The sequence below is a fragment of the Ambystoma mexicanum genome, chromosome 4p (assembly GCF_040938575.1).
Source record: "Ambystoma mexicanum isolate Mex_15411 chromosome 4p, UKY_AmexF1_1, whole genome shotgun sequence".
NCBI lineage: Eukaryota > Metazoa > Chordata > Amphibia > Caudata > Ambystomatidae > Ambystoma > Ambystoma mexicanum.
The window spans coordinates 671,193,575-671,216,196 of NC_090927.1; the positions used below are offsets into that span (position 1 = coordinate 671,193,575).

Genomic DNA, 22,622 nt, shown 5'->3' on the forward strand with positions numbered 1-22,622 from the left:
CAGGTGTCCTTGTATTCCGCTGGTGGCTCGACAAGAACAGCATGTGGCGCAGCGTCTGCAGGAGGTCCACTCCATGTTAAAAAAAAAAAAAGGGGGCAATGGAGCCCGTCCCCCAGCACCTCGGAGGCTCCGGAGTGTACGCCAGATACTTTCTGGTCTGGAAGAAGACAGGCGGGTGGAGGCCGATCCTGGAACTGAGTCATCTCAACAAGTACTTAAGTTCCCAGAAATTCAGGATAGTCACGTAGCAGCACATGCTTGGCCAGCTGGAACAAGGCCCCTTCCTGGCGTCTCTGGATCTGCAAGATGCCTACTTACACATCCCCATCCATTGGAAACACTGCAAATTCCTGCGGTTTGTTGTGCAGGGACAACATTATCAGTTCAAGGCACTCTCCTGTGGCCTGAAGTCGGCCCCAGCGGTCTTTACGAAGTGCTTGGCTCCGGTAGCAGCGAACCTTCGTCTCGAGGGCATCCACGTTTTACGAGTGATCAACACACTCTTTGTCACTGCAGGATGATACTTGTTGCTCCGCTGTGGCCGCGGCAGGTATGGTACCTGGACCTGCTATGTCTGTCAAGGGCACCATGCATCAGGCTCCCTCTACTTCCCGATCTTCGCGCCAGAGAAGGAGGAGCGATTGTACACCACTAACCAGCATCACTGAACCTCAGGGACTGGCTCCTGCAGACCTAGAATGTGGACATTATTCTTTGCCAACGGAATGCAAGGACATCTTGGCCAAAGCCAGAGCCTCTTCCACAGTAAAGTGCTTCAAACATAAATGAAAGCGTTTCTCCCTATGGTGCCGGGCGCAGAGGATCACTCCCCTGCATCTCACGGCCTGCAGCTCCTGCCATACGTGCTTTCCTTGGCCAAGGCTGGACTGGCTCACGCCTCTATCAAGGTGCACTTCCACCATATCCTATTACACCAGGACACAGGGTAGGCCGTCCCTGTGGTCTTACAGACTTGTCAAGGAGTTCTTCAGGGGTCTCTCAATAAGACATTGTGGCAGGATACCTGGCAGAGGAGTATAGCAGGCGATCTAAAAAGTTTATGGAAAGAATCCCTGGCAATCAAAACACCAGGCACTTTGAAGTTAAATAATAACTTTACAATTGTGGGAAGATACCTGGCAGGATAGTACACCAGGGGATCTGAAGTACCTACTAAAGGATTACTGGCAGGGGAGTATACCAGGAGGCCCACTAAAGTCGCAAAAAGAAACTTACTTTTCAAAATACATGGTAGAAAAGTATACCAGAGACTCTAGGAAAGCAGAAATGTCAATTGTGAAGTTGGTGGTATGAAAAACAGAGTGGAGACCACGCCATAACACCCAGTGCTCACTGCTTGCCTCCAGCCTGGAGGCTAAATTCGGTACTTGAAGCTATATTCAATTGTTAGTTGAGTTAGATAATTCTTGAACTTCAGCATAATCATTAAAATTAATTCTTTTAGAAAAAAGGGGATTTCAGCCACTTCATTTCTCAAAGTTTTTACTCGGGTACTTGTGTTCAAATCACACAATACATTAGGCGTTTTCCCAATTCCTCTACCAAAAATCACAGCTCTTGCCAATGCATTTCGGTGACTAGCACCATCTTCAGGGCTAAATTACAACATAAATTTCATCGCGTAACACGTGTATAAATTATGTATCATAAATGTTAAATGTACATACCAGCAAGGAGATTGGTTTCATCACATAAAGGAAATACAAAAGAGAAAAAGTGCAATGTGAACATTAGTGTCATTCTACGTGCAGACGTCGTTACCATTTATCTTAAGTAAACATGTGAATTCAGCCATGTGTGAAATCCATTACCACAGCTGTCTCGTTAATGTGTAAACGCCCCATAAAATTTGATACATCAATGCAGTGTCTCTGTTAAGAGAGGGAGAAAGACTATGAGCTCTCTAGCTTATTCAGTGACCTTAATTGTTTGCATGGAATGCTGTGACTCGGCAGAACCTCTTACCTTGACTCTGCTCACAAGTGAACTGCTCGTAGAACGGGCTGCAGCTGCACGTGCCTGTGCGTGGCCTAGTAACAACGTAACCAAGGAGCTGATGGCACCGCCCGTCTTCCGGGATAGGACAGGACAGGCGTGCCTCCCGTCCCACCTCCTCGCGTGAGCGTGGGGGCGGGACTGTCTCCTTGGTAACCCTTCGTGACACCGTCACATGAGGCAATTAGTCTAAGTTCTCTCCGTGCTTCCTAAATGTCAGAGTTTTTAGAAAAGATGTACATCTCCACGGTGCTCGCACTCCGCCCACATTCAAACAAGCCGGGATTGCCGGCGTTCAAGCGTGTGCGGAGAGCAGAGGAGCCGCGAACTGACACATATCCCAGCGTCTATCACTGTGTATCACGCTGGTCCCATTCTCGTATTGTATGAATGGTTAACGTGATGTTTCCTAGGTTGCTTCAAGGCAAATATCTTTTAACAATCTTAAAGAATAAATATCTCGATCCAAGGTGGATCTGTTAGTACTTATACACTTCTTCTGCAACCACTGTATCTAACACACATCATACCCACAGAGCAATTACATCCTATTGAAAACGAAAAACTATAAGAGTGGTAAAAAACAAATGTACATATAATCTAAACCAAACAGGTTATTCCACATTCGGTGTATACATTTCTTTAAAGAAAGCAAGCAAAGTTAATCTCCTAATTGAGTCCTTTCGGTGTGAGCGTTCCCAGGCGGTCTATCCAAAATGATTCTCTTTGATCAAGTCTTTGTTGCAAATTCATATGAGGTTCTTCTTTTTGGACCACCTCTAAGATTTGAAACCTTATCTGGGATAAATTATGTTTTTTGTGATCCCAGTGTCGTGCCACCACTGAAGTTTTATTGTGTGTACGGATACATGAGCGATGTTCGTTCCATCTTGTCTTGGCTGCTCTTGTTGACTGCCCTACATAGTATAACCCACACGGGCATTTAATTGAGTAAATTGTATTGACAGAATTGCATGTTCCAAAATGTTTCAATTTGATCTTTTCTCCAGTGTGTGGATGGTTTACTGTATTGCCTTTCAATATGTATTCACAATTAGAACAACTCAGGCATGGATAAGTTCCGGTTTTGGTTGTTCCCTCTTTTTTCTTCTTCAATCTTCTTGTTCTCACCAGCTTGTCCTTCAAATTCTGACTCCTTTTGCATGCAAATGTTGGCAATTCTCTTTGAATAAAGGCTCCACTCTTTCATCTAGAGTTAGTATGTTCCAGTCCTTTTTGATTATATTCTTGATCCGTTTGCTCTGTTTAGAGTACTTGGATACAAATACTATTGAGGGTGCTTCGTCATGTTTCAATTTGGGTTTTAGTAATTCTTCTCTGCTTTTGTCTTTAAGTCTTTCTTCTGCTTCCTCAATTTCTGATCTATCGTATCGTCGTGTAAAAAATGTATTTCCCATCATGTTGATTGCTTCTTCATAGTCCTCTGGATCACTTACTATCCTTTTAACTCTTAACATCTGGCTGTAGGGTAAATTCTTAATCAAACTTGGCTGGTGGAAACTCAATTTGTGTAGAATGTTATTCCTATCTGTCGGTTTCTGATATATGTTAGTTCTGTAACCCGTCTGTTCCTTGGTCACCTTGACATCCAGGAAGTGTATTGTTTCGATTGAGCTTTCAGATGTAAACTGGATCCGTTTATCTATATTGTTAAGATACTCCAAAAATCTTTTCAATTCTTCCTCTGTATTGTGCCATATCCCAAAAATGTCTTCTATGTATCTGACTCATAAACCGATCTTGCTTCTCCATCTCTCATTTTCTAGTACATTATCTACCTCGAATTTGTGCATAAAAGCGTTGGCATACGACGGTGCCATTGTGGCACCCATGGAGGTTCCAGCTGTTTATAGAAAGAACATTCCTTTGTATTGGAAATATGAATTTTCACTAATGAACTCCAACAAAGCCATGACAAATTCTTTCTTAGCTGGGATGTCCCCTTCTTGTAACAATAGCCATTCCACAGCCGCTCTTCGTTGGTCATGGGGAATCGAGGTAAACGGACTTTTCACATCTATTGTGAATAGTATATCTGTTTCTGTATAGGTTGCTTCTTTCAGATATTTCAAGAAATGTGTTGTGTCTTTGACATATGTACTAGTTTTTTGTATCAGTGGTTGTCGGAAGTAGTCAATGTACACTCCTAAGGGTTGTAGAATACTGTTGGTGCCTGCCACAATGGGTCTGCCAGGCGGGTTGACCAAACTTTTGTGCACTTTGGGTAATGTGTAGAAATGTGGTTTCTTCAGGTAATTGTTCGTCAAAAATCTTTTTGTATGATGGTTGATCCAGCTTAATTCTTCTGCTTTGGTCAGTAATTCTTCTACATTCTGCTTGATCATGATCGTAGGATCTTTGTCGAGTTTAGCATATGTGTTACAGTCATCTAATTGCCTCATACATTCGACATCGTAATCTTTCGTGTTGAGAAGTACCAGTGCTCCTCCCTTATCGGCACTGCGTATGGTGAGTTCTTCATCACTGTACAGTTTTTTAATTAGCTCCCATTTGTGAGGTTTCATGTTCATTCTTCTTTTGGATTTAAAGTTGATTTTCTCCAGATCTGTAATGGTTTGTTTCTGAAAAATGTTTATGGAAGGTACATTGATCGGTGGAATGAATCCACTTTTTGTTCTAAACTCTTTCAGTTCTTCCTCATCCCTTTCTTTTCCTTCCGGTATCTCTAATTCATTAAAAAACACTTTTAGCTTCATCTTTCTCACCAGTTTGAATAGTTCCACTCTAGTGTCGAACAGTGAGCTATTATGGGTAGGCACAAAGCTGAGTCCTTTGTGCCTGTCTTAATTTCTTGTTCAGTTAGTATCCTGGACAAAAGATTCAATACTAAACATTTCTCTGTTTCTGTCGTGTCTCTGACCCTTCTCTTGGTTTTCCTCTTCCCCCTCCTGGTTCTCTTCGTTCTTTTGGGCCTTGCTCTAAAGAAGAAGACGCTGAGGCTCCACTCGTGGATGTGGTAGGTCTTCGTATGGGGCTTGTAGTTCCTGCTATTAATTCCTCTTCTTCTTCCGGATGCGCAGGATTACTCTCGGTTCCGGAGCTAGATGTTTCACTGTTGTTGCCAGACCTGGGTTTCGGTTTGGGTTTACCTACCGAGGGTCCATATTTTTCCATCCAAGTATATACCTCTCCGTTTAGATAGTCATATGTGTCCCTCCGGAATTTCCTCACTTTCCTGGCTTCCAATTCTGATTTGTATTCTGAGAGTTTGTTTGTCATCCAGAATTGTTTGGACCTCTTCTTCGTTTAGCGTTTACCAGTTCTTTTTCAATTTCCCCACGTAGTGTCGTCAGGTTATTTGCCAGTTCTTGTATAGTTAATAAAATGAAGTCGAGTGAGCATTTATTTAGAATCGCCTCACATTTCCTTACAAATTCTTTGCTCTCTTTACATAGCGTGGGGCGTAATTGCATTCGCAGCCCACGTGGTATTCTTTGGTTTTTATAATATCTGCCCAGGGTGATTGCATGAAGCTCGCGGTTGATTTCCTTTCTGATTAAATATTCTAACTGTTTAATTTTTCTGGCCGGATCCTGTCCGGCATTTGAGCTTGTGCCAAGGGAGGAATCGGTAATCAGACCTAAAATTCTGTTGGCCTCCTCGGCCGAGAACCCCAACGTATCTGCTTTGTTAGTGCTTCAATATCCGCAAAAGACATAGCCGTTATGCCTCAGTTTTTGCAGGCGTGCTGATAATGTCTTGAGTTTTTGAATTTTTAAATGTTGTGAAGTTGGACCAAGAACTTTTTCATGTTGAGACCAAAATACCTGGCAGAAGGGTATACCTAGAGACTTGAAGATCTCACAGGAAGATTCCTGATGGACAGTCGCATCAGGTAATCCGCCAAGATACCAAAAAGGTTAAAGAGAATCTTACATGGAACATCTTATTTGAATAAGATCCTTTTTGTGAACTATGTGCAAAGATAATCTAGGAAGAGTTAAAGGGTATGGGACATATTGTTTGCATAGAAACTTTCTGAGCCTGGTGTAAAGAACCAAAGGAACTGTTATTTAAAAAAAGCACTTTTTTCCATCCTACCTAAATATCCAGGGGAAGGGAACCACCCTCTGGATCTAAGGAATTCTCCTTGGAAAAGACTGTTTCTGTTGGATTTATATACTTGCTTTAATTGTGAACACTTTTTGTCAAACATAAGTCAGAGACATTTCCTTGGACCATTAGTACATTTTTAGTGTGAGGATCAGATTAGTATGTTTTGGACACAAGGGGCCGTATTATGAGGTAGGAGGTAAGGGAAAAACGATGCCGGTAAAGGATTACCGTCATTGTTTACCGCTCTGGGCTATTACGACCCGCCAACCCGCTATTAGCGGCACCGTAAATAACGGTGCCTCTAATAGCGGCATGGGCGCGGACATGCGACCCTACATGCCGGCAATAGTGGCATGGCGTAAACAGGAGAACATCACAAGTCAGGCGGACATGCAAATAGCGGCATGAAGAAGGCGCTAAATGTGGATACCGGCATGGTGGAAATACAGGCATCGCGAACCACCCGTAAATGGCCATGTGCAGTGTTCTCAACTGCCACAGGTGCACACCATCAGCACAAGTGGAGGCAATGTACACTGGGCCAGCACAAAAGGAGCACACCACGCCCCTTCCCACACCCATTCACACACCAAAATGATTCCAATACTAGTAGCATTACTGGGGCTGGAGGACATGCTTGCATTGCTACAGCAGCAGCAACAACAACAGGCAGCACATAGGAGACGCAGGAGGAGAAGGACAGTGAGACAGGCACAGCATGCCCCACCAGTGCAGGCAGTTGTACCACTGAGGCAGCCCCCAATCCCTCGAATCAGAGCCAGTCCATTCAACCTAACCCCTGAGCAGATCCACACCCTGTACCGTCTGGACCGGGACACCATCACCACCGTTGTGGACATGATACACAACGACATTGTCAGCCTCATAGACATCCGTACCGCTGTCCCCCTCTACTTAAGGTGGTGTCTGTGCTCCACTTCCTGGCCACAGGCACCTACCAGCCCACGGTAGGGCAGATGCATGGCATATCACAACCATTAGTCTCACGCATGCTGAACCAAGTGCTCGATGCCCTCCTGAAGCACACAAGCGACCACATATCCCTACCACGGACTGCCCAGGAGATCTCCAACACCAAAGTTGGCTTCCTTTCACTGGCAGGCATCCCAAGTTGCATCGGTGCCCTCGACTGCACCCAAGTGGAATTGGTGGTCCCACATGCCATGGAGGCAGTGTACCACAACCGTAAGCTATACCACTCCATCGACGTGCAAATGGTATGTGACTCAAACAGGATCATCACACATTGTTGTGCCCAATTTCCCGGCTCAACCCATGATTCAGTGGTTCCGCGGAACTCTGATACAATGCTACATGGAGCGACATGCAGGACAACGTTCCTGGCTACACAGTGAGTTGCATGGCGAGCACATGGCAGTGTGATGTGGGGAGATGATTGGGGGGGAGAGATGCATGCTTCACCTGGCTGAGATGGGGGGGGGGGGGAGATGCATACTTCACCTGGCTGAGATGGGGGGGAGATGCATACTTCACCTGGCTGAGATGGGGGGGGGGGGGGAGATGCATACTTCACCTGGCTGAGATGGGGGGGGGAGATGCATACTTCACCTGGCTGAGATGGGGTGAGGGAGAGATGCATACTTCACCTGGCTGAGATGGGGGAGGGGGGTGGGGACAGATGAATACTTCACCCGGCTGATATTAGGTGAGAGAATGAACATTGCCCATACTGCAATACACTGTGCCCCAAAGCAGGCCAGACTGGACCTGACACCTGAAACCAAAATGCAAGACATAAGCTGCACAATAATGACAACAAGCCAGTACTGCAACCATTCCATAGCCATCCACATGTACAGTGCACATAATCAGACCGTAGCCTCTGCAACACAATGCAGCGACATGCTGTTAGTATGGCCAATGCAAATGACCGATGAACAGCATCACAACGGACATGCGTCCATGAGTGCGTACAAAGGAATCACATTAAGCCAATATACAGAATTTCACTCGTACACTACCACAGAAGTGCAGCATGCCAGCATGGGGACTTCAAGCGTGGAAGGGCAGATCATCAAGAGTCTGGCTTCAACGGTGACAGGATCAAAGCATACGATTAACTACACATCACCTAGATCATGGCAACAACTGCCGTGGGCAACCACAGTGCATGAACACTCACAAGGAATAGGACACCCCTGCATCCACTAGACGATGCTACGCACACCTGTCGATCATGTGACTACACACATTGCAGTTACTTTGATTAGCTCAATTCATGCAGGGATATGTGGATGAGAACAGGAAATCAATGCGGGCTTGTGTGTCACAGGTACAGGTTCCATTTGACGAAATCACTTACACATAACCATTGTTGCACCCATGCAGGTGATGCTGGCTATCCCTTGAAGAGGTGGCTCCATACCCCTGTCCGGACCCGCAGAACAGGTACGAAGAGGACTACAATCGTGCACATACCCATACCTGTGTGGTGATGGAGCAGGCAATTGGCCTTTTGAAGGCACGGTTTCGCTGCCTCAGCAGGTCGGGTGGGGCACTCCTGTACGGGCATGAGAAGGTGTCCAAGATCATCATGGCATGTGTCATGCTGCACAATATGTGCATCAGACGGAACGTGCCTCTGCCCCCTGACGTTGAACTGCAACCGCCTGACGAGGAGGAGGAGATGGGGCTGCACGTCGGGCAGGTGGCGATGCACAGGAGGGACGTGCTGTGCACCAGCATCTGATAGACCAATATTTCTAATACACATGGATGAAGAGGGTGCAATGGATGTGGGACTCAGGGAACTGGGTGTTGGAGGGACAAGAACACTGTGCACTGTTCACCAATAAAGCACACATACACAATAATCAATGTCCAGTCATGTGATTGTACTTCACACAACGGGTGTATTAACCATTAAGTGATTAGGAAGTGCATGAACCCTCCACCCAAACACCCTCACCCAACTCCCCCCACAACTCCCCCAAACACCCTCTCCCACCTCTCCCCACAACTCCCCCAAACACCCTCTCACACCTCCCCCCACAACCCCCCCAAACAACCTCTCCCACCTCCTCCCACAACTCCCCCAAACATGGCGTGCACTTCAGTGCAGCATTAGTGTGCAAGAGTCACCAATGACAGGATGCCCCTACTTCCCATGTCCTTTGCCACCATTGGGTGGTTGCAAGTCTGGCCGACGCAAGGTCCGCGCAGACCTGCACAAGGGGCTGGTCTGCCTGGAGCTGGCAGAGGAGGAGGTGCTTGGTTGCTCCAGTCCCTGTGCGGGACGCTGGCTCTCCATTGCATCCGCGATGTGGCTGAGGACCTGCCTCACAGCTGCCAACTCATCGCTGTTGGATGAGGCTGATTCCCTGGTCTCTGTCCTTGCCTTTGGTTGGTCTTGGCGCAGCTTGCAGCATGTGTCCGCCATCAGGTGAGCTGTCCATGGGACTCCATCTCCCTGCCAATGATTCACCATCAGACAGCTCATGGCTGCTGGCATTGAATATGGGGTGTGGGCTGTGGTGGGCTGACAGCTGCAGGCTGGGTGTGCGCTGTCCTACGGGTGTATGGCATGGTTCCTCTACATCCGACTGGGGTGCCTGTTGGCAGCGGACAGTGAGCCTTCTGCCACTGGCTCCTGTGTGGTGGGACTGGCTGGTGTGGATGCTATTACATTGTCGGTCGCCCTTTCATGCCTTGGTGACGTATCGACATGAGTGGCTTTGGGTCTCTGCGACGGTCCAGCTTTGCCAGTGCCCCTTGATGTGCTGGGCCTGGTGCCTCCTTCCATGCCCCTGGCCTTTTTCATCGGTGTTGGGGCCTGCGCTGCAGAGTCATGGTCCTCATTGTCAGATTGTGAGCCTGTGGGGGACCAAGAGAGGGACAGCATCGGTGATGGTTCAACGTGCATCATGCATATGGTGTAATCGCTGCAGTTCTGTGCATTTGGACTTTGAGTTGTGACGTACAGGTTGCTTGCCATATGGGTCGGTCACACAGGCATACGTCTGGGTGACACATGTATGAGGGGATGCATGCATGGGGATGTGCACAGCATATGGGCAGGGTTGTGTACATGTGCGTGTGATGCCCCATGCATTGGCTCATTTCAGTGTCACATTTGGGGGACAAAGTCATGCTTTTGTGTGGACACTCGCCTCCATCTGCCGATGACGGCACACCGCGCTCCATTGCCCCCTCTCCCTCGATTGTCTCTATGCCAATGGTGCTGGCACATGTCTCCTCCCAGTGTGTCATCTTGATGGGGGAGCCTCCTCCGCCACCTGTCCCCATGCCCTGGCACCTATTGGCTGCAAGTATGCTCCGGACACGGAGGCGCAGGTCATCCCAGCGCTTGCGCATGTCCTTTTCAGTGCGGGGGGTGGAGCCCACCGCACTGCCTCTGCGTGCCACCTCCTCCCAGATCTCCTTCTTTTTTATCTGCCCGGGACGCCGCATGTCTTGCACATACACAACCTCCACATTTGCTGCTAGTGTGTCAGCAAGCATAGTTAGTTCCTCATTTGAGAAACGTTCCATGCGCTGGCGCGCAGTACCTTGCTTCAGGGCCTTGGGCATTCTGATGTGGTGTTGGATGCAAGTCCTGGGGGCTGAGGATGGCAATGGATTGTGTTTTTAAAGATGGCCGCCGTGCTCTTTCCCGTTCCTTTGCAATGACGCTATTTCTGATTCCGCTTATTTACGGTCATCACTAATAGCGGTCACCGCTATTAACGGTGGCCGCTTTTAACGGTAACCGCTAATGCCAGATCCATGGATGCGGTAGTGCTATCAACACTTTCTTTGCTGCCGGTAAGGGCGCTTTTGAGGTCTTTAGCGGCATGGCGGTAATGTCCTTACCGGCATGGTGCAAAGCTTGTGCCCGCGTACTCGTAATGGCACGCAATTAGCGGGCTGGTTACTACACGGACACGTTAAATGCTCCATGCCGGTAAGGGCCGTTACTTGCGGCCTACCGCGTAATGAGGCCCAAGGACAGTTGATATGTGTTGACGCCTAGACACAGACTGATCTTTGGTTTTAGTTTCCTAGGTAGAGAAACTCTCTTTAGGAAAGGGACACAGAGGCCTTTATCCAACCCTTTTGTTTTAACAAAGATGTCTGATAATGAAGATATTACAACTTTGTGACTGCCTCTCATTTCTGACCCCTGACAATAGCCAGTCATGCTAAATGGCTTTATAAAAGCAGGATATATAATTAATAATGCATGGTGCACTCAAACAACAATCACTTCTAAACTTCCATGTTTCTGCTGCTTTGGTGGGGGGGGGGGGTTCTTTAGTGAGAACCTTGGAAAAACATAATATATATGGTAACCACAAAATAACTGTTATTCCCCAGCACTCTCCACAAGATAACTCATCTCTTTACAACAAAATGTTTAATGTTTCTCAAAAAGTTATTTTTCCTTTTTATATATCAATGTATATATTGTGATCAGTTACATCAGTACAATTTTCATTTTGACTTAATTTCAAAGACAATCAAATTAAACATATGTGGTACAAATTAATCATGTTGACATTCTCAATTCAGTGCAACAACAATAAAATTACTCCAATATTTCCAGAATAGTGATCATTCTGTTCCGCCTCATGGATTGTATCTACTATTCCCAACACATTTTAGATTTTGTATCTTTCTTCGAGCTGACAATCCTAAATGCTTACCTACAAAACAATGTAAATTCCTGCCCTTGGCCCACTCCTATAATAAAAAGAGAGCAGAGTTAGATAATATTTTAATTACATTTTACATGCCTATTGACCTTTATTCCTGTTTCAACACATCACTGATTAGAATTTTCTTTAGTGTCTCGTACCCTTCTGTTGATAAATGAGAAAAACTGTGTCTCACTCACACAATATTTCAAAAACGGAATTGAGGGCCCTGGTGGTACTCTCGTTCAGGTTGGAATTGCCATTGCATTTCGGTGCTGGACTGCCCCTGGGCGGGACAAAGACTGATATGCAAATGGATATTTCCCATCTGTGAAAGGCACAGTGAGAAAAAGCAGTGGCTGCGAACTCTCAAGTGGTTAATAACCACTGAACAGGTTATCAAGCCTTGTTCTATCGAGAGAGGGGCGCCCGCTACCTTTGCAAACCTGATATTATACATGTCTGCCACTCACCAGTGTGTGAGCCTGACCTGAAATGTACTGATTCTTTCACTGTAAAATCTTCATAAAGATGACTTAACTAAATTCACATAATCTGAAATAGATGGTGTAAACTACCACTCTTTAAAGATATTTCAAATACTTGATTAAGAATTTTAGTACTCTAAATGCCTGTCGCTCACCACTGCGTGATCCTGATATGAGGTTCATTAATTATTTCACTGTGTAGTCGTCCTAAAATCTACTTAAGTAGATTTACGAGATCTAGGATTAAAAAGAAATATCCCCTCAGTCATACAGATCTTGTATCACGTAATGAAATGTTTTCAATGATTATTAACCCATCTTCTTACCTTAAAGAAGTTGGGATGAATCCGATGGAGTATCACTTCTCTTCCGGAGGTAGCCTCTCTCCATGTGGCCAGGGGATGGCAGCCGCTACCTGGTCCTGACCCTAGGGGTCGTTCTATGAGGGAGAATCACATGGGTGAGAGGCAGCCCTTGGGAGGGTGTCATGACTTCACTGGATGATACATCGTATCGCCATGTCTCTTTTGAGAATACCCAAGCCATTCCCCATGCATTGATGGCTTGTCATATATCCCCTGACCCACCTAGGAAAGACACTGAGAATGTTCTCTTTGACTCTGCATTCATCAAATGTGGATGGGCCTTTTGCCACCATTAGAAACACTCTGTAAGACTTTGAATCCAAATTGTCAAAACCATACCACCAGTACCATAAACCCAAGAATACTGGGACGAGAAAGATACATCGAGTAATGAGGATTACTGAGAACCCAAAGCACATGCTGCGCTCTAGTGTTTGGGAAAGTCAACCCAAAGCTGGGAGATTTAAACTGTTGAGACAATTGAGGAGTCCACCTCGCTGGATGGATACTGTGACCTCTCTCAATGCGAAGCGAGAGACCGGAGGGTTGGAACAGCATCTATGGAGTGAAAAGGCTTTACAGAAAGGGGAAGGAAAGCAGACTACAGGCGAAGGTATGCGAGGAGTATGCCAGAATCAGATGATGAGCTTCTGGGAGTACGCCGGTACTGCAAAGCAGCCTCCACTGAACCAAAGCACAGAGAAGCGTGGAACCAAAGGTTGGGGGAGCCGCCAGAAGCCATGAAACAGTGCAGAGGCAACTAGAGAAGGCAAATCGCTGCACTACCTCCACAAAGCCGGCAACAGGAGAACCAACACACACCAACCAAAGCTGGTGAGTCCACCCAAGGGACGCAGGACTGTGTCAGAAAGCCTGTCAAAGTACAAACAACATAATTAAAGCAAATGAGAAAGAACGAACAAGGGAAATACTTGTGAGAACGCATAACGAAGTATGCAAAGAAGCTACAAAGTTTGTGAATGTATTACATTTATATGAAAACCCCTGGCAGGATAGTGCATCAGGCAAGTTAAGGAAACTGAAACAAGTAAAAAAGACTGACAAGTTTGTGGGTGTGCGCCGAGCACACATGGAACATTCCTAGCAGGAGAGTATATGAGGCAAATTGAGTGATACTAAAGTACACGTGAATAAAACCATGGCAGGAGAGTATACCAGGTGAGTGCAAATTAGGATTGTGTTCTTACCAGAAAGTCCTGGAAAGCATACCAGGCAGTGTTAAGTTAAATTATACAAACAACCAAGGAAGTCCTGAGAAGAATATATCAGGATTAGCAAAAGACTGCAACTATATTGAGAGAGAAAGAAAACCTGGCAGGAGAGTACACCAGTTATCCTGATAATACAAAGAACAGCAGACAAAGTATTGTTTGTACCAGTTGTGCTCTTGGACAAGAGTAACCTAATGAACTGATATACTTGGACATAAAGCAGAGTGCAGAGAAATGCAGGGGAAGGGAGCCACCCTCTGAAACAAAGAACTCTGAATGTATGGAACGTTTGCTTTAGAGTTACATATTTTCTTTGGAACACTTATAAACAGCTCACGGCTAAAGACATTACCCCTTTTCACCTTAGAGTTCATTTATTAGAATGTGAGGGTCATAATAGAACTTTGGACACAGGACAGTTTTGCTTTGGGCATTCTGACATCGACAGACCATTAGTTTTGGTTTTAGGCAGGGAATCACCTCTAGAGCAGGGACAGAGGTATTTCTCCACCCCGTTTTTGTTAAAAAAAGACTTTGAACAAAACCATGACTTGCATGTGTAAGGGTTTCATGCCGGACTCCTCACAAAGTGCTGAGTTCTCTTATGCATATACCGTTCCTTAGCAACCTTTGTCTGTGAAGATCAGTCTGACCCTTCAGTGTCCTGGCATCTGTTTAAGTGTGATTTAAGGCTTCACTGGGCTTCTGCAGCTTCAATCGACTGGATTGATTCAGAATTTGCCTGATATTGTTGGGTGCTTTCTCATAATGCCCTCTAAAGGGGAAACCAAACTTATAATATTCGCACCAACAAGAAAATGTTGACTCAGTCTGAAGATCCTGAGAATCACATTGGAAGTGTTAGCCCCTGGTTGCGTGCCTCTGCTTTCCGGTGGCTGAGTCTTCCCAGCCTGTGGGGCCACAAGGGGTGTCGAAGATTACCAACTATTTCTCTGTTCCGCACAATGGTATCAGCAAATCAGTGTATATGATACCCTCTGCTGATGAGGGGCCAGTGATGAAGAAGGTCGGGTCCTTGGTTTGCATTGATAACAACAATTCTCTACTTAATATGTGTTACTGTAGTCGAAGGTACAATTGTTGGCAATGGAGTGTTATGAGAAAGAAAGTGAGGTTATGGCTATAGGTAACCTTATAACTTGTGGATCTGGTTCAGACTCTTCTGCCTTTCCTAGGTTGACCGGGCTAATTGATGAACTATTGAGGAATGAGCCTGGTACTAGAGAGAGCTGCAGTGAATTTGGTGGTGCTGTGGACTCAGAAAAGAGTAGCATTACTATTGTTCATAACAAGGCAACAAATTGCTTTGAAAATTCTTTTAAAACTTTGTAACGCCATATGGTGCGAGTCTCAGCGCCATTCTAACCTTTTGGATCAATAATGTTCGGCTGTGTATGCAAACTTGACTTTTGTGGTGATCCAGTCCAGGGCAAACTAGAACCAGGAGACCAGCCTGTTGATAGAGGCTCCTAAGGTTAATGTCACAAGTGCGAATCCAATGCTTCAGAGGAAGTGCTCCCTGGAATGAACTATGGTGGAATCAAATGGTGGGCAGAGGATTTCGGAAGAAGGCAAAGACCCATTCTAGGATTCATTTTTGTCCACGAATACGTGCTGGAAACTGCAAAAAGCCTAAAGTAAAAAAGTGCTAAGGCTTAATTCCAGCACTAATCTGCTGCAGATGACCCCTGCTGCAGAGGCCGCATTGGTGCCTGTGGTCCTAGCATCACGAAAAGAGTGTAAGAAAGATGCTTGTAGACTTCAAGGAACTAAAAGTAAAAGTGATAATATGACAGCTTGGTTAATAAATTGTGAGCAGAAGACAAAGCCTGATAGGACTGGTACATCTGGTAATCCAGATGTGGCACCTCACCCGACCAACGCTCTGGCTATAGTTACTCCGCCAAGGCCTACACCTGAGCTTACTTTGGTGGAAGTTTCCTCTACCTCTCTCGAATCAAATCCATCCAAAATGTCGGCTGCAGACGATGCAGAACGAGTAGAGGTTACAGTTAATGGTGCAGCTGTGCCTTGTTCACCTGAGGTAACTGTGTGACTATCCCCTATGTCCTTCATGATGACAAATCTGTTGGAAGATGACAAATCGCCCATTAACCATTGTTGTGTGCAACAGCTGTTTAGCCACTTCCCTCCATTGAGGGTTCTGCAGAGTACTGACTTCAAGTTCTTTGAACAGCTCAAGGGTTCTAGTATGAAGGTCACAAAAGTGCATTGCGCAGCCTGTGAAATGGTTTATTTGATAAGACAAAATGCTGAGGCTTTGTTGAGATGGGGTTTTGAATTTGATCGTCCTATTGTTTGGTCTAAAAAAATAAAAAGGGGTTGGGCCTTGCCAGCAATTGTTCCTGGTACATCTGGCACTGACAAAAACAAGCAAGTCATGGCTAACATTCTTGGTGGCAACCCCATAGAGGATCCGACTATAAAAACTCATTGGAAATGGTTGCCGTCCTTCCTCTTTTCTCCCGCCTCCCCAGAAGAGGTTGTGAGAAAAGGTTGATTAAGTCCTGGAATACCAGCAGCCACGTGCATCTGTTTGGGACGGAGGCTACAGGACCTTATATTGTAACGATGATGTCCTATTGTTTTTTGGGGACCTGGCTAACGAGGGAGGTAGTGGTTGATGGGTTTTCTTGTTTTAGAAGCTTGGCTACACGGGGGTGGGCGAGAGAAAAGGTTCGACCTTTTTGTGGTCTCATCACCCTGTGTGCCACCGTCTTTAGAGCCTGCGAAATCCCTACGGAAGGGAATAATCCTAATGTTCTGATAGTTGGAATTGCGGTCTTCTGTAGTCACGAAATGGTAATTGTAAATGTTTACAATCCACCAGGAGGTGGTCAAACTGATTCATCTGAAATGATAATACATGATGTCCATTCTTCACATATTAAGTCTAAGCCTGGGGTTGATATTCTTATAGGTGGTGACTTATATGCAAGTTGTTTCGACTGTAGTGTGTCCAAGGGGGGTACATTTATTGCCAATAGCGGTGTAAATAGAAAGTCCAAAACAATAAGGTCGGCCTGCCGCTGAATGGAATTCTTTTAAGATATGGGTTTATGCATGATAAGAGATCAATAGTGATGGTTCAATTCCTTCTAAAACATAGGATAATGATGTCATCAACTATCGATTATTTTTTGTGAGTGAACCCCTACACGCAGTCGCTGATTTATCAGTGTCTGCGCTCAACAGTTTTAGTGATCACACCATTCTCACCATAACAGTTAAGGCTAGAAATATGCAAATTAGAGAGATGGACAAAGTAGGTGCAGTTCGGGTAAACAACGGGTTACACAGAATAGGCTAGCTAGACAGAAATGTGAGGGCCATTACCAATTATATGAATAACATCGGTAGAGGTTCTGAATATCTATAACATCCTGATGACATAGTAGATTGGTTTAGCTCAATAGCTACATCTTTTATAATCATTAAAAAACTCCTAGTTATTCAGTTTGGAAAAGACACACGTTCACTCATATCACAGAATAATAAAAAAAGAAAAACCTCTGCGCCAAGCCATCAGAATGGTTAATTGCACAACTCTTGATTATAGCAACAAATAACGCTCAATAATGCATCTGACAAATCATTACTCCAGTTGGATCAAGCGTTATCATAGGTCGGCATATAACAAACCCTGGCAAAAATTACATCGATCACTTTTAACAATACGCATTTGGTGACATCTAATGCCCTTATTTGCTGCGTCGACAGCAATAGCTGGGTTACATATCTGCATGAAAAGTTTAGGGCACCTTTGCCAATTAACACTCACCCCACTTCTCCTCAATTTTGATAAAGAAGATATTGTAGCACCACACCACACACCGTGGGTAATAATAAGCTGCGCTCATATACCTGAGGGTTCATAGCGCTATATAAATGCGAAATTAATTATTATTGTGGCAATTATCAAGGGCTTCAGGACATAGAGGCCCGGGGCCCAATGGGGTCTCTAATGTGGTGATGCTGGCATACCCAGATGTACAGCCCGATATCTTAATGTGCTTATTTACCATGGTTGTTAGAACCAACTCTATTCCTAGGTCTTGGCAGCTGTTGCATATTATTCCGGTTTTTAAGAAAGGGAACAGAGGTGAGCCAACTAACTATAGACTCCTCTCGATGCTGGACATAGCAAGTAAAATATTTGCTACTTTTATTTTACATTGGATAAATAAATGGGTCTGGGAAAATCAAGTCTTAAGCAGATTTGAGACCGGGTTCTGTAGAGGGATGTCTACTGGATTTTAAATCTTAATATTGAATTTGCTAATCCTGAAGGTGCAAAGTAAAGCTGGCTCTCCTCTGTACGTCCTTTTCATTGATGTTACCTCTGTTTTCGACACCATACAAACTATGGGAAACAATGGCAAGGTAGCAGAGGCCTGAGCAGGGCTTATTGCATTGTACAGACAAAGGTTGGTGGCTAGCATCACTTATGCTTTAGCGTGTTCGTACCACGAGTGTGATATGTGGGCTAACAACTTGGAGGGTACCCTATGGATGTGAATCTTGGGTCTGTCCAATGCAACCCCAGTCCAAGCTGTGTGCTTAGAACTGTGGCTAACTTCTATTGTCATCCTTGTTAAGATAAATAGAGGTCAACTGTACTTAAAACTCATCCTGTGAAAATGATTGGATGATAGCTATTTTGAGGGATGCCATTATCTCTGGGTCAAGTACTGCTTTGATTAAATTTAAAGCACTTAACATGAGTTTGTTTGAGGTGATCGACTGGTGCCCTGATTGAGCAGGCCCAATCCCTCACACTAGTCAGTCACTCAAAAGAAAGGCAGTCTCATGGGATTGGGTGTTGAATGACCACCTAAATAAGGTTGTATCCCTCATCAGTTTTTCAAAAATGCATTTCACTATCGGTAAACCTCAGAAGTACATTGTGCAATTCCCTTGTCCGGTCATAAGAAGGCTCTTTATGTTAATGCACTTCAACATGCTTCCTTCCCTAGCTATCAAAGGGGCATGGATGGGTATTCCAGAGGAAAATAGGTGTTGTAGGTTGTGCTGTGACCCTCAAGCTTTAGAGACAATAAGACATGTGCTTACAGCTTGCAAATATATGTTCAACCACTACGTTATATATTACATGACATTTGCTGAAGGGCTAGATGAAATTCAGTATGATCTATTCTGGTTGAATGGAATCTCAGGACGAAGTCTAGCAACACCAATTACTTTTGCAAAGGTATGATTGGTGCTTCTGATTGAAATTGACGTGAAACGTTAGATTCCCCTGTTTTATAGGGGATTTTATGACCTGAGATATTGATGGAAATTAAGGGTGTATTGCAATCTTACTGGCGCATTGAACATAGTGATGCTGCTTGCTTAAGATAAGCTGATCTGTTCTCCGACTTCAGTGGGATACTTAATGAGGATTTTGTAATGTAATTGTCAATTTTATTGATGTATCAATAACATTTATTGTTGATTCTAGTGTTATGCTGCTTATTTTACTTATTTTGGATTGATGTATTCATATATTTTTTATATGTTAAAAATGCTTTGGACTGAAGCACATAAATAAAAAAAAAAGGTTGCAGATGAAGATGAGCTGCCATCCATGAATGGATGACAAGAAGACATGGATAAAGAGTAGAAAGGATAGAAAGTTGTGGGATTCATCTGCATAAGAATGGGAGACACCAAAAGAAGAGATCGTTGAGGCCAGCGGGATAGTAGAAAGAGAGGCAACTAAGGGAGCTAAGACACAGAACCTTGAGGTATACCATAAGTGAGAGGAGATGTAGAAAAGGATTGACCAAGCCAAGAGACCCAAAAAGTGTGGGCAGAAAGATAGGAGCAAAACCATTCCAGAATAGAACCCTGAAAACCAAGACAATAAAGAGAAGATTGGAGGATAGTGTTATCAACAGTTTTGAATGTGGGAAAGATGTATGAGAAAAGATTAAAGCTTTGGGTGACGTGGTTGGAAGCCAGATTGGTGGGGTGGGGGTGGAAGTGCATTAGTATTGGCATGAGGAGAGACCTGCGTGTAGACTATGCACTGTAAATGCTTACAAAAAGAGTGAGTAGATTGGACAAAAAAGAGCAAGGATCATGGGATGGTTTCTTCAGAATTTGTAGAAAGGAAGCATGCTTAAAGGAAGTGGGAAAGGTAGCGATAGATAGGGAAGAGTTCAAAAGAGCAGTGAGAAAATAAATAAGAAGAGGGTAGACAGAAGAGATATGGGGAGAGAATCTGATGGAGCAAGGGTGGGATTAGCCTCAATAAGAAGCGAGTAGTCATCCAAGACTGGTAGAGGGCAGAATGTGGACTTTAGTGAAAAGAGTGGTGGAAGTTACGAAGGAGGAGTAAGATGACGAGATAGAAGAACGAAAGCTAGACATTTCAGCAGGAAATAATTCTGCAAAATCAGACTTAGTAAGAAAGGAAAGAGTAGAAGGGTCAGGTGTAGGAGGGGAAGGGATACGGTTCAGAATACGGTACAAGTAACGGGGCAGTTTAACTGATTAGTAAAATAGGTTTTTTGTGGCTGGACGCAGCAATGAATCATGGGTAGAGTGGCGAGAAGTCTGAAAGAAAAGGTCAGGCGGAGATTGAGATTTAAGTCATTGACATTCAGCCCTGCGTAGGATATGTCTGGGCAGACGAAGAGAGGAGTTCATCCATGGCTGGGAAGTTGTGCATGAGGGGGAAAAAGAAGAGGATGGGTATACAGTATTGAGAGCCTCTGAAAGAGTGGTGGAGAGAGTAGAAGAAGCAGTGTCGGGGGAGAGAGTAGGAAAGGTATGTAGTGAGGGATGAAGTATGGTAAGAGCAGATGTGAATGAAGGCTAGACTGATTGTGATGTTGGAAAGATGAGGGTGGGGTGCAGTGGCAAATGGAAAGGTAAAGGAAGAACAAAAGTAAGGAGAACATGATCAGAGGAAGGGAACAGGAAAGCAGAAACAGAAAAAGCAAATGGAACAATAGAAACGATCAGGTAAGAGAAGAAGCAGAGATATGGGAAGGGGGTGAGAATATTAAGGAGCTGATATGAGTCAAGTATAAATAGAGCTGGATATTGAAATGGGTAGAAGAGAGATGGAGATTAAAGCCACCAAAAAGAATCAGATGAGTCTCAAATGGAAGAAGAGATGAGAGGAAATTATCAAGATCAACAAAGAAAGAGGTAACGGGTCCAGGAGGACGATAAAGAAAATGAGAGAATATGGCTTAGAAAAGAAGGCGAGACGGTATTCAAAAGAACTAAAGGGAGATTAGGAGGGAAAGGAGCAGAAGTAAAGAAGGTTAAAGAGAGGCTGCCAACACCCCTGCAACATCCAGACAGGTGAGGTGGTATGAGAGAAAGAAGAGGGTCAAGAGAGACCTGCCAGAGTCATAGAATTGAAGGAAGTAGTTCTCAGACAGAGGAGATGGAGAAAGATATCCAAGATAGAGTGGGCATCCCAGAGGGCATTGTTGATAGGAGCAGTAAGATCAGAGCAACAAGGAGAGGTCTGGTTATTACGATTATGAGATTGTTAATGAGCAATAAAAGGGCAGCTGAAATAGCAGGATGGTATAGAGTGAGGGGTAAAGAATAAGAGGGTACTCCCTATTTTTTGTTCACGGGGGTCACACTTGCATTATAGGAGTGAAAAGTGATACATGGCAACAAACCAAGGGTGACTACCCTAAATTCCACCTTTGTAGTAGAGGGCAGCGCACAAAAACAAGAAGGGTGGGGCCACTAATATTACTTAAAGCAGACAGCCGAAACCACAACACTGATACTGAATTACTACAAAGAATATTTAATTTATTATTTCACATGAACATTTCTAAAAACATATTTCTACTAAAATTAATAAAACACCACTTGTGTAACAACAAAAGAACAACAGGGGATCTTTGGGTAACTTACACTACTTGAACACATCAATATATCACAAAGAAAGAAAGTTAATCAAGAAAACATTTCAACATTTCGGTTCAGCAGCAAAAGTTATTCCTGTCTAAATGAACACTGGAGTAAGTCACAGAAAAAAATCACAGAAAGAAATTCTCTAGGCAAAATATGTTAAGTTTCCCACAATTACAGATAAATGGAGCATAGACAAAAGCTTCATGTACAGTCGACATATGTTTCGGCCTATACGATCTGTACTGCACTATCCCTAGTGCTGTCGGTTCGCGATGTTCATAAGGCCTTATTCAGGACGAGTAGATTACTTCTAGGCTGGCAATTAGTCCTAACCCATATGGTCAAACCGTTGTTGCTTCACTACAAAAAACATACACAACATTTGTATCAGACAACATTATTTTTTAAATTTCAATTTGCAAATTGCACTAATGTGCTATTTATTATGGATTTGGCTAGTGAACTATATACAAAGAACTTTGATGGCCCTAGACCATGCACTGACCTCTAAAACAAATACTGATGGACTTGAGCTTCTGAAAGGCAGACTTTTATATTTGAATGTCTTATCTTTCTTAAGGGCCACACAGACTCCCTACAATGAAAGGAAATTGTATTTCACTATTTATTTTTACTCATTTTTATTTTTATACATTTTCATACATTTTGTATACTTGAAACAGTTATTTTACAGTCGCCTGCGATAGTCAATGAACCACACCTACAGAAATGAGGCACCACAATGTATTTCCTACTCCTGGTGTTGGGACTAAGTTTTATCCAAAATCACGTCACCTGGAGTCA

At 44.3% G+C, this 22,622-nt stretch overlaps 1 long non-coding RNA gene across 1 annotated transcript; it reads right to left on the reverse strand.

Moving 5' to 3' along the window:
- Window positions 1-1,508: 1,508 nt before the first annotated feature.
- Window positions 1,509-12,924, reverse strand: LOC138452607 (uncharacterized). The gene is made up of 3 exons (XR_011260257.1): window positions 12,607-12,924; window positions 11,802-11,838; window positions 1,509-1,616 (listed from the first exon to the last, which is right to left on the reverse strand). It is a non-coding gene; the product is annotated as an uncharacterized lncRNA (long non-coding RNA).
- Between the last annotated feature and the right edge of the window lie 9,698 nt (window positions 12,925-22,622).